Here is a 13,539-nt window from a genome sequence, read left to right as displayed (position 1 = left end):
CATTTATGACTTGTTAATTAACATGACATGAATGAAATGTTAATTTACTGAACGTAAAACACATTACAAAATGTTTTCTCACTATTTTATTGCAAAAGGTATATTAAAATTTCTCTTATATAGAAAGTTAATAAAGAATAATTAATTGTGTGTTACTGATAGGTTAATTATCATATCAAACATTAATTCGTAAGTTCTCTCAAATCAATATGTTCAAACGTAAGATGATAGGTCTTGATAGCTCAACCATCAAAGCTCCTTGGAAAATAAAACTATTTTAACTCGTAAAAAATACAGAAATGTAAATTTAAATTAAATCTTATTACTATAAATAGGAGTCTTCAAACGTCGGCCCACGAATATAACCAATCGAGATCCTCTCATAGTTCTGCGTTATAAGCATAAGCGAAAATATGAATAAAAAAACTAAGAAAAGAAAAATCTAAGAATCTAAAAAAATTAGAAAGAGAAAAATACCTGTATCTTTGCAACCACATTAATATTTCATCGAGACGAATATTATAAATACTGCATGAACGCGAGTAGATGTGAATGGCATTGTGAACATTAACGGAAAGATAGGAAATTTGAGCATAGAAAAAGTTACAAATTGGATAATGTCTTAATCGTATCTTTGTGACTATATGCATATTTTATAAAGACGAACATTTTAGACACGGTTGCAACAAAAAAGTTAAATAAAAACACAAACGAGTTTATAAATGATACTTTTCTTCTCAAAATTACATATTGCACATTTGAATTATTATTGTGGTCTCATTATTTTGTAGTTTGGAACACATTCAACAACACGCGAACTACATGATAACAAGTTTTGAGGAGGGATAAAAAAAAATTTAAAAAAAAAGTCCGAAATTAATTTTCTGTAAACCTTGTGTTTTTGAAGTACAGCACAGTTTCAAAATAGAGTGAGATATTTTTATCGATTTTTTTTATGACAGTTATTTTCTAATATGATGTGTGGTTCGAAATCATAAAGCTGCTACTATGTTATTTTTATCGCAAGCGTTACGAAGTATAAGGGGTCGGTTAAGTGAACTCATCACGAAAATGTTTCAGAAGGAAAAAACAGTTTTTGAAATACACTTCGTAAAATTTGGACGAAATTACAGGTTTAAACAAAGCTTAATTGATTTAAGGCAAACTATTTGCTTGAAATTGATTTCTGTTTGTGGTCAAATATGACTCTCTTTCCTTTTTCGATTTAAGAAAACTAATACTTCATATTTTTATACACAAATTATTCAAGGTAGAAAAATTTTATTTTTTATATCTGTTATAAATAATAAGCTTAGATATTCAGGCCGATTCAACAAAATCAGACATATTTTTGATACTTTTTTTTAAAAAAATCTCTAAAATTTATTTTTAATTCTATTGTGCTGTTGTACCATTTAAAATTTATGCAGAACTTTTAAGCAAATCTTCTTAGACAGTTTGGTTCAATCTTGAGTTAAACGAGAGCCAATCAAACTTTAGTATATTAATGTGAGGATTTTCCATACTAATTATGAATAATATGCAAAAATATTTATGCCGATTCTGGGAAATCAGGCATATTTTTAATAATTTGTTAAAAATCTCTAGAAATTATTTATATTTATATTACGGTGAAAAAAAAAAAGGCTAGTACTTTATACTGTAATACTATCAGAAATTTTTTACAGTGTATGTACTTTCAAGCAGCGTTAAAATCTGTAGAGAGAATTTCAAAGTTCTGGGATTTCTTTTGGAACTCTTTTTTGGTATCGATTATCAAACGTCCTAAAATGTGTGTCACTTTTTTTCATTTTGCAACTGCTGTCAAGATGGAAGTGTGCCGTACTATTTGCCTTCTGATAAATTTGCCTTACATCAAGCTTTTTGCTGAAACCCTCAATATTTATCCTGATTGCTGGTGGGCTTTTTGGGAACTTTCCTTTCCTACCTGGTTCCTTCACTACAGTACTGAATAAAAGTGAAAATCGAAATAGACGTGCCACTGATTGAAACGATCGAAAAGTGAGTCTTCAGTATGGTCGCCATAAGGAAAATGAAGCGTTAAGGTGCTTCCAATGTAAATAAAAAAAATATCATAAAGCAATATTACTTAAAAGCTTGAAGCAAGGAGAAGGGTATAAGACTTTTTTTCTCCAGTTTAATTAAAATATTTTTTCCAGTTAGGAATGTAAGAACTAATAAAAATATATAGGTGGACCACAGGTCACCTGCGGGATGTGAGTTGGACAAAGCAATTCTATGAGACATATTTTAAATTTTAGAAAAGTGATGATGTTACCTTTTGATGAAACTGAAAATAATGCTTGTCAAGTTGTGATAATATTTTTATTGAATTTATCCAAAACATTTTCAGTCATTAGCATTTAAAAAACTTATGCAAAATTCAAAGCTGCAATTGTTTTTAAAAATAATAGATCAAAATTAAAAACAAAATTTTCAATTTCCTAATGACAAATTAAAGAAAAATATCTGAAATATCCATATTTCACATTTAATGGAATTGTCATATGTAGTTTTTGTAATATATTATTTTAAATCTGAAAACACTTCTTTGAATATTCTGTACTATTTTTGCGTTTTTGAATATTATTCAAATATAAAGCTCAAAACTTAAAGGTTGTCCATTGATTTAGTAATTGCATGATTTTATCTTATACTATTTTAGGATTATCATTCGGTAATATGTCATATTTACTTTTTGATAACTTATTTTTCTTTTTTCATATAAATTTTTAGGTAAAAATGTGTTGAGTCAACGTTCAACGAAAATAACATAAACAAAATAAATTCTTTTTTTAAATTCTAATAACTTTAATGACTTAATTAGAAAAACTTATCACACTATTGCTTGAAAACCTTCTTGGTGAAACTTAGTTTTACGAGTTTTTATAGTAACCAAAAATCAAATAAGATTACATGAAATAAGAGAGTCGGGAAGGAAATCGGGAAAAATTTTTAATACTTAAATTTTATCTCAATAGAATCAGAAACTAAATCTGTTTAAACAATTCTGAGTAAGTTTTAAAAAAATTTGTGATCTTTCAAAGGAATAATTTTTTTTATTTCTGTACAATGATTTTTTTTCGGGAAAAATATTGCTTGTGAAGCGATTAATGGAAGGTAAGTGGGCGAAATGATAAACTGGTGGAGTACTCTAATAACCACATAATAAGCAAAAAGTAAATTTTGACAAAGTGGTCTTAAATGGCGCTAGGCGGAAATCTAGCCTGCCTCAGCGTTCCAGTTCATAACTTGATGACGGGCAATGCAATCAACTAATACCTGTTGAGGTGTGTTATTTTTAGGGTTTAATTTTGTACCACTAATAGGTTTTTCATTCTCCTGAGATATTCTGCTTGTTCGTTAATTTCGAAAAGCCACTGTAGGGTTCTGCAGTTAAATCTTCGCTATTTACGAACAAGAGAAAGTAAAGGGGGAGGGGTTGGAGAAAATTAAATGCTGACGCATGATTTGAATGACTATTTCTTCATTTATGTAAAATAACGGCTACTTTGACGAGTGTTCGAACAGGGGGTTTATGCCTCCCATGAGAAAATTATCGTCGCACGAATGACTGAATGTTTGGTACAACTTTATCATCAAAGAGTTAGTCTCCTTAATGAAAAAGTAAATGTAATGGAAAATGAATGTCCTTAATGAAAAGAAATAATTTGAAAGATCGAATTATTGTAATATTTCATGAGAAAAACTCAATTGCGTTTTAATATTATTCTTCCGTTGATTTGAATATTAGTGAGTTCGCCTAATTGTTTTTAAGATTAAGCCAAAACAAAATCAGCACTAAATGGAAATTGAGGAGATGGATTTTGTATGTTATGATTTCAAACTTCCGGAAATTCAAAACACAAATCCTACTATACATGTGCCTAAACTCTGCAACCCAGAGCCCAAGGTCAAGAAAACTGAGATGGGCACAGTATGCCTTGGCCCTCTATGAGCTGTCGCGCCGCTGAGTTTAGTTTAAACTCCGAAAAAAAAGTTTTCATTTTTTTAACCATTCAAAAAAAAATATCTCAACAATCTTTATCAAGACTAGGTTTACAAAATTCCTATTAGCAGTTTGAATTTGAGATTTTTTTTTTTTTTTTTTTGGCATTAAAACCGCAATCTTTGCAATAATTTTTTTACAAAAAAAAATTTATTTTGCACAAAATGATACTTTTCTGAAAATCTGTAAAACCTATTTTCAAAAAATATTTTTTATTTTCATTTTTTCATCACTTCATGTTTTTTTTTAAATTTTTTTTCTTTATCTTTAGATTTTCTATCAAAACTCCAGATTTCTAGACTTCTTCGTTTTCATGAATTTAAAAATTCATGTCCTCAAATTCCAAAACAATACGAGAGTTTAAGAAAAATAATTTTTGAAATTGTTTTAGTAGTTTTTCGAAAAAATGACCTATACAATGCTACTTACAAAAGTACTATTTCTGGCCTTAAAGGCTCTATGAAATCAGTCGACGCTCATTATATTCTCGAAATCAAATATATTTTTATTTAAATTATCAATGAAAAATCAAATAAATTACATCCATGATTATCTTTAACTAATTCAATTTAAAAGCTTTTATCCCCTACCATTACAGAAATACAATTTGATATACGTTTTTGAAGTTGAGAAGATTAAGGTTCTCGACGTTTTTCTCTATAAAAATATATTAACTCTGAATTTCCTTTGAAAAGAGGGGGTGTTCTGGAGAATGACAAGACCTCCGGAGCATCTGAAAATCTTCAGAACGTCTCTCGCTCTTCTTTTACGATCCATCACCCGCATATGATGGCTCAGTCCTAGGTCTTCGTTGAAAACAAAACGGACTCCTACTTTTTATGGTCGTATCAGTTTTGTGAGTAAAAATCCCAACTGGGTTTGATTTTTACGATATTTTCACTCCCTCCCTCGGCTGAACCATAAATATTCTTTCTGGTTTTTATCTGCCTCGGCGGGCTCTTTGTTTCAAACACAAGGTACTTTATTTCAGTGTTTTGAGCAATTTAATTTTCTGCAATGTCGCTTATTGACCAGTGACTTAGAATACTGAGTGACCCTTGGAGAACTTATGAAGCCCTCTTGAGCTGTAGTCCCTTAGAGAGATAGCGTGTGTGACAGTACCAACATGATCTGAAAGATTATTGATAGCTCTCATTGACATTTTATATTCAAATGGAAAAATCAGTTGCATAATATAAAGGATTTATGACTGATAAATGTTTAGGATAATATTTTTCCTCTGTTATGTCTTTTACTAGATTATAATAGTGCAAAAAGCGATAAAAAATAAGTGCTTACGTATTCAGTAGAGCAAACTTGCAGCATTTATCATTAACTAAATCTTAATTCCCAATAACGTCAGTTATTAACTAGTTAATTAGAATAGTTAGTGTGTAATGGAAAAATTGCAAAGTTCCTTTGTGATGCCATCTTTTCGACGGATACTGAAAATAGTATTTGGAAATGATCTAAAAGATTATTGATAGCTCTCATTGACATTTTATATTCAAATGGAAAAATGAGTTACACACTATAACAGATTTATGACTGATAAATGTTAAGGATAACATTTTGCTTTTACATTTTTCTTCTGTTATGTATTTTACTATGTAATAATAGTGTAAAAAACAATAAAAACAAGTGCTCATGTGCCCAGTACAGAGTAAACTTGCGTCATTTATCATTAACGAAATCTTAATTCCCTGCAACGTCGTTTATCAAATCAGTATTTAGAATAGTTAGTGTGTAATGGAAAAATTGCGAAATTCCTTTGTGATACCATCTTTTCGACGGATACTAAAAATAGTGCGTGGAAATTATCTAAAAGATTATTGATAACTCTCATTGACATTTTTTATTCAAATGGGAATATCATTCGAATAGTATAACAGATTTATCACTGATACATTTTTAGGATACCAATTTCTTCCTATACTTCACTTTGTTGGTGTCTTTTTTAGGCTGTAATGGAAAGACAATGAAGCAAAATTCCGGTGCGAGTAAACTTGTATAATTTATTACCTAATTTCTTATTTCCTACGATGGCGTTTATAAGCAAGTTATTTAGAATAGTCAATGTGCAATGGAGAAATTCCATTATGATGCTATCTTTTAGACGGTAACTAAGTGTGATAATTGCAAATGATCCGAAAGTTAAAAGATAACTCTCATCGCCATTTTACATTGAAATGGGAATATTTGTTGCTCAGTATTACAGAATTATCACTGATAAATGTTTAGGAGACCATTTTAGTTTTCGGCTTCACCGTTGGGGTGCCAATTATTTGGCTGTAATGGAAGGACATAAAAAACAAGTGCTCAATAGAGAGTAAACTTGTATAATTTATGACTAACTTAATATTTATATCGTGCAATGTCGTTTATTAACCAGTTGTTATAAAGGTTTCATGATTATGCAAGTATATGTTTAAGTAGTTTCATAAATTGTACTAAGTTAATTATAAGATATTCTACCGAATTATGATAATTACATACCGGACTTCCATGGAAACTGTAATCTCGAGACTGGGGTGTTCTTTAAGTCTGAGAGTCAGATGGAACTTTGAACTCCTAGGATAGCTTGTGGATGTTACGTGCTTGAATAAGTGCCTATTGCGATGTATCTGTTCTTTACTTGTGTTTTCTTTCCTCTGTAAATAAATTATCTTTGTATTCGTTTATCGGTCTTACTCATTAAAAGAACCCATCATTAAAATAGAGCACGTGTCCGGCAGTGGACTGATTGTTAAGACACGGTTCCCAGCAGATCACCGAAGTCAAGCATCACTGGTTGCGGTCAGTGTGCGGGTGGGTGACCACTTGGATTAGTCTGCGTAAGGACCAAGGCCGAGCGGTATTGGCCCTAGTTAAACTGTTCTACCATAAAGAGGTCGACTTCACGTGCGGGTCGTCAGGCTACCGAAGCGGGGGTGCCATCCCCTCTGCAGAGGATCAAAATTGTGATGGCATGCCTTCGGATCATCCTCAGGGATGTTTCCCAGACCGTCACCTTTAGCCCATTGTGCAGCTCTAGTGCGAAGTAAATGAACTACAACAACACCATAAAATAGAACACAACGTTATTTAGATTAGCCAGCGTGCAATTGAAAATTTTCGTTGCAATGCTATCTTTTTGACAGATGCTGAGTGCGATAATTGGAAATATTCTGAAAAATTAAGGATAGCTATCATAAGCATTTATTTTCAAATTTAAAAATCAATCACACTATTTTATATTTATTAGATTATTTCCCATTCACTCCTTTTCAGCATTAGCTAACACTTTAAAATGTAAGTGTCAAGTTTCTCGTTCGTATTGTTTTTCGATTAACTAAAAAAATGTTCCCCGTTTGTAAAAATAAATGTATCATTTTTTCGTGTTCTTTTTTTACCAGTGGAGCTTTTATTACTCTCAACTTGATTTCCTGTTAAGCATTGAGCTGGTAGAATCTTTCACCACTTTTTTTGTTTGTTTTTTTCGATGCCCACCCGTATATATTGACGTTCGTCTTTCGGGTAACAGAAAGGCAGATGTGTTGACCACTCTTTCAATGGCCCCATATTAGGTATATAAACGTTGCTTTTCCAGTAAGGGCTGATTGTACAGACAGAGAAAAAGAGAAAGAACATGCTTTTTTGAACTAGCACCACTAGAATCGCAACTTTAAGCTCTCTTCAGTTTGTTCAAATTAGAATACATTTTTTTTTAAATCTCAATTTTTAATGTTTTTTAACGTTTAAAACTCTTCGCATCCCCGAAAAATCTATTGGTTTCCTACTATAAATATTTTGCTCCTCAACTATTGCGTTCTGAGTTTTGACAAAGAATGCGCTAAAAAAATTAATTACACCACTTAAATTTTATTTTAACTGAAAACTAAAAATCAGTTTAAAGACAAAGAGCTTTTAAAAAATTAAAATCTGCTACTTTATTTTCACTAAAATGTTTCTAATGATGTTTTTCATCAGTGTTACGTATTACTAAAAAAAATATATTACCACAAAGCCTTCAAAGAAACTTGTCAAGCTTCAAGTTAAGCAAAACAAAACTCTTTTAAACGTTAAAATTTTTCTCGGAAAAAATCTTTGTTTTTTCTTGAAAAATAAAAGAACTTTATAACGCCTTCATTTTAATTGCATCATTTAAGTCCTCTCTATCAAGCGAATTTCATTACAGTGCATTACACAATAACAGCACTGTTGTACTGCTTCTCCCAGTTGCACAGTTATACACATTTATACAACGAAGCAGACGGGTCACTCTGATAATGAGTCAGGACCTGCTTTGTATTTTGCTGGTGGTGGAAGTAGGAAGTTGTGGGGTATTCATTACTTTCTCTACTTTTTTTGGAGAAAAGGGGGGAGAGTGTAGTAGGGAGAAAGGAGATAAATACCCCTTGTCGGGCAGACGATTAGGTGAAGGGTTTTATTGCCCTTTCTTTCTGCAATTTGCATAATGATCCTAGTATTTTAATTATCCTTGCTTCTGTCCCTGTTTTATTCAGTAACCGAAAAAGATACTCGAATTTATTTTGGGAGCAGACATTTTTTCTTGTATCCCATTGGTCTTCTTGTCAATCGAGGAAGTTTATCGTTTTTTACACTTTAGGGTGTTTTCGAGCTAATGCATTTTTCTGGCAGTTGAGTAATTGAAATAAGGTGAGAGAAATCTCCAAATGTTGCTTTAAGTAATTTTTGGTTAATGAAGCCCAGAAAATTTGCATCGCCTTAAATAGCCTCTCCTTTCTAAAGGCGCTATTCCCATTCAAGCATGTCTCTTCGCTGATTTGTTTAATGTACCGCTTTTTTATGAGCTTTTTATTATTGAATTAATTAATACCAGTGGATTTAAACGCAACATAATTTTATTACTCCCTTTTTGATCATTTTACAAAGTTGAGGATACATATTTAAATTATTTTAAAAAGAAAAGTTGTAATATTAGAAAGAGTTTGCAACTATAAATTAAGGCTGTCTTACCTTAATGATAGAATGCAAGCGAGCTTTGCATTTACAAGAATAAGCTTGTTCAAATTTAATATAATTTATAATCTATTGCTATATGTGGAACTTTAAAATCATTAATAAAAAATAACAATAGAATTAAATATTAGAAATTGTAATGATAGAAGTTGTTTGGAAATATAAATTAAGGTTGTTTTACCCTAATACCCGTTTTACCTAAAGCACAATCTCAAACATACAAGAAAAATAACTATATTTTTAAAAAAAAGATAGTTATTTTGATACTCTTAGCATATGGACCCGTAATGTAAAGTTAAAAATATTACATTATCTTAAAATGCTTACTGCTTTTCCAAATTTATTTGTTTTGATGTAAAACTAGTAAAAAATTATTTTGAGTATTAAACGCTATACAATGGCAATAATAGTTTCTAAAAGTAAAAAAAAACCATTTATAAAGTATACTAGCTGAATACGCGTTCTTCGCTTGGGATGAATAAAAGAAATCAATTAATCAGTACTGGACACTAACTACGAAATTAAGCACAGATTTCACAGCACGGCACAATTGAAGAGTTTGGGAAGAAAATCAGGTAAGTGACATTTTATGGGCATTTTTGAACCAGTGAATATATCCATAAAGATGTTGCATCAATATGGGTGTGCTTAGTGTTTTTCTTTCACTTTGATCTTTATGTACTATCTATATAATTATCTATCTTATTTATGAATCTATAAGTTTTCAGTATGCTTACAGGGTTTTTATTTTCAAATTATCCAGGAGTAAATAAAATAAGACTAAAAACTATTTGTCTCATTTTCTAATAAATAGGTTAATTTAATAGCAAGAGATCACATTTTTTTTCTTACCCTATTTATAGCCTCTCTCAAAATATCACTCACCTAGTTTTTCCTCTAAGCTAATGAATAAAGCAAAAAAAATTCAACTTTTTTATTTATTATTGTTTTTTGCTCTTTCCGGTCACTTTACATTTTTATATTAAGCAAAACTGGCATTTTGTAATGCATCCCATCAGAATAGAGATTGAGTGTATTTAGCATCACTTGGCATGATAATATTTCCCGCTGTTAGCTCATGATAGTCAAAATTTACCATCATCAATAAATTTATCTGATACATATCCCTTTCAAGGAGCCGTAAGACTCGTATTTCCACAATATCGGTATTCAAACAGCTTGGTAATGGTGCGGTTTTAATAATCAGCAAATATATCAATATAATAATTTATATCTATATTAGTTTATTTAGTACTTATTGTGTGTGTATAACCCTTCAACATTTGAGCTTTATGCGAAATAAATTAATCAGTGCAACAAACTAAAGCTGACATATTAAAAACATATCAAATTCTTATAAGATCTTGATAGGGACTTTAGAGCATCACCATTTAATGGACTGGCTTCTAATTTACTTTTAAAATTATTTGCAAGAAGTGGTGGAAAAAAGTTCTTTTAATCCTAATTCATGAAAATATTAATGCACTGTCTTTGCTACCACAGTAAAATATTTTCTGAAATTACGGAAAACTCGTTGTGGAATTCGTTTCAAAAAAGCACCAATTACCATGTAGTATATATTTCCAAAATTATGAGACATCTGCGTGAGACGATATTCTGCGGTTTCCCTGAACAAATTTCCCAGTAATCTTTTCTTCATTAAACTTTGCTTTTCATCAAGTAGTTTATTTTTTATTTCGATCAATACATATTACCAATATTAATTAAGCAATGGTATCAACAATAATATGGCGAATAACAATGTCCCCAAAACGAGTAAGTATCTTTTCTCCATTTACTTTGCTTTTTTTAGTAGATAGGTTACCTTTTTTATTTCAATTAATACTAATTATCAAGCCGTGGTGGCTTAGAAGATAGAGTGTTCGCCTAGCAATGCGGAGAACTGGGTTCGAATCTTAGAGATGGCTGGGTCGGTACGAATTCCGAACCCGACTCCGACCAACCCCAGTGCTGACGTAAAATATCCTCAGTGGTAGACGGATCATGGGTTACAGTCCCCTTACCGTCAGGTTTACCGTGAGAGGTTTTCGTGATTTTCCTCTCCATATAACGCAAATGCAGGTTTGTTCCATACCAAAAAGTCCTCCATGAAGGCAAATTTTTCCCAATATTTGATCTAGGATAATGTGCGATATTATATTAGGATAATATTAATGTTCGAGCAATAAACTCGTATGTGCAATATACATTTTTTGGTCAAATGGAGTTATAAGCTAGAAAATATCATTGATGTCATCTTTTAAATATTTAAATAACTGAATTGCTTATAGTAAAATTTAAGACAGAGATTAGAGCTTAATCAATTAGAAAATACCGTTTCGTTTTTGTTTCTCGTTGTAGAATGTTCTTATGATGACAGTGACCTCCCTCATGCTTTGAACTATCTTTATGTCAAATTTCATAGCTTTGGTCGGATTATTTAAGAGTTTATAAATGACACAAGCACATACTTACACTCACACACACAGACAAGCAAACATCCATTCTCATATATATAGATCGATAATAAAATCAAATATTTTTCTCTCTTTTCTTCAATAAGTTTATCACATGCAAGCAGTACTTCGAATAAAATTACAAACATTTAAATTCTTAAAGCCTTTAAAAGTATTCTACTGAGGACATTTGTGACATTGTTTGGGATTTATGAGGAGTTAAATGTGCACACTTTTCCCATTCATATCCATATCGTAAAATGCAAATCGAAAACTTTCAAAGACTCCAAGAGAATATTTCCTTCAATATTTCTCGCAATATCAAAATGATGGCTGCCATTTCGGATTGTCCTTTTTCTAGCATACCCATAAGTAAAGAAATGTATTATTATGGCTGCATAGAGATGGTCAAATTCGGATAATCTATCACTCACAACTATGTTTTACATACAAAATCCATTGAAATGTTTTATCTCGCCCAGTTATAGGGGTCTGCTAAGCATCGACAAAGCCATTTATGTCAAAAATTTCTCACCAGCAATCGTTTTGGAGTTTTCACCCTTATTTGAATAGGTATTTAAATAAGTTTAAATGTTCCGATGATAAAACTATTAGAATTTTCAGAGAAGTAGTTAACCGATGTAATGATAACGAAACGTTATATATTATCTTTAAAAACAAATCGTAATGGACTTGATTAAAATCAAACAGTAAATTTTAAAATCAAACTTCTACCTTTAAAATCAGAAATTAACTGAGAATTTCAAATCATTTTCAGAAATGTCACAGATTTGTTTGCCACTAAACGAGACTTTTGTACTGAGCTGAACTCTTTTCTTAATGCTATTTGATAATCTCCTATAATGTCGCTGTTAATTTAATTTCTTATGAAGTCTTTCATTAAATAGTTATTCCAAATTTACTCATTTTAGGATACAAACCTTTAAAGTCAAAAAAAGAATTGTTTTTCCTATCTTTTTGATTTGTGGCACCATCTGCTTAGCAGTAGAAAAAAACTTGAGGCGTACTAGTTTTGAAATAAAATAGAAATTACTTGTATGAAAATGAAAGTAAGGCTAACCACACTTTTTAACTAAAGGATTTTTCAAAAAGGTCTTCATAAAATGCTTAATAACTATGGTAAATATTAATGCTTCCTAAAAATGTTCATTGATTTTTTCTTCAATTATTAGAGAAGTTGAATAAAATTAACATAAAAATTTTTATTCGTTGTTATTTGAATAATTTATGTTAATGGACTCACTTATATTAAGAATATCATTTTTAAAAACTTCCTCAATGCTTTAAATTGCCCTGCAATTTTAATTAATACATTTACTACTTTTTATCATCTGTGTTTCTGTTGTTATAAACGCTAACAAATTTATTATCTTGAACTTCACTACCTAGTATTGATTTCAATACACCAGCTGTTTTTCAGTTTTTTCAAGAAATGATCTAAGGTAAGAAACTCTCGCATCATAATTATAGTATTTCATTTTAAAAAAAAAGAAGAAAAAAAGAAGAAAAAAAACATGTTCTATCACATAAATTAGCATATGCAACAGAATTTCATCCAATTTTCCTTCCAGAAAAGAACTTCTAGATGCAGATACCATAGTCGCTATCAGGACATTTTATTGTTTAGTTTGTCCAAAATTTGGAATCTAATGTGTTTCCAACCGGATGATTTTGGCTTGATGATCTTACGGATGACATTTATATGTCTAATGAACTTGTTGAAATGATCCCACAATAGTTTGGTAAGGTCGCAGACTTTATGGTGATCCAGCTATATTTTGATCTCATATGTGAATTTCGCAAAATATGATGCACTTTCCTCAAAAATTTTAGTTTTTGAGTGACGTACCCAAGAAATATTTGTACGACCTAGGCTATAAAAATAATTGCAAGCAGTTTTACAAATAAACAGCATTTGGAATATTACTTTGAAGTATCGTATTTCGCATGCATTTAACAAAATTTTTAAAAAGAAAGAACAGATTTTCTTGAAAATTAAAGTGTATTGAGCAGCTAGCTAATTTGATTATTAATTTTCTCATAAAATTC

The sequence above is a fragment of the Parasteatoda tepidariorum genome, chromosome 1 (assembly GCF_043381705.1).
Source record: "Parasteatoda tepidariorum isolate YZ-2023 chromosome 1, CAS_Ptep_4.0, whole genome shotgun sequence".
NCBI lineage: Eukaryota > Metazoa > Arthropoda > Arachnida > Araneae > Theridiidae > Parasteatoda > Parasteatoda tepidariorum.
This window is presented reverse-complemented; position numbering follows the sequence as displayed.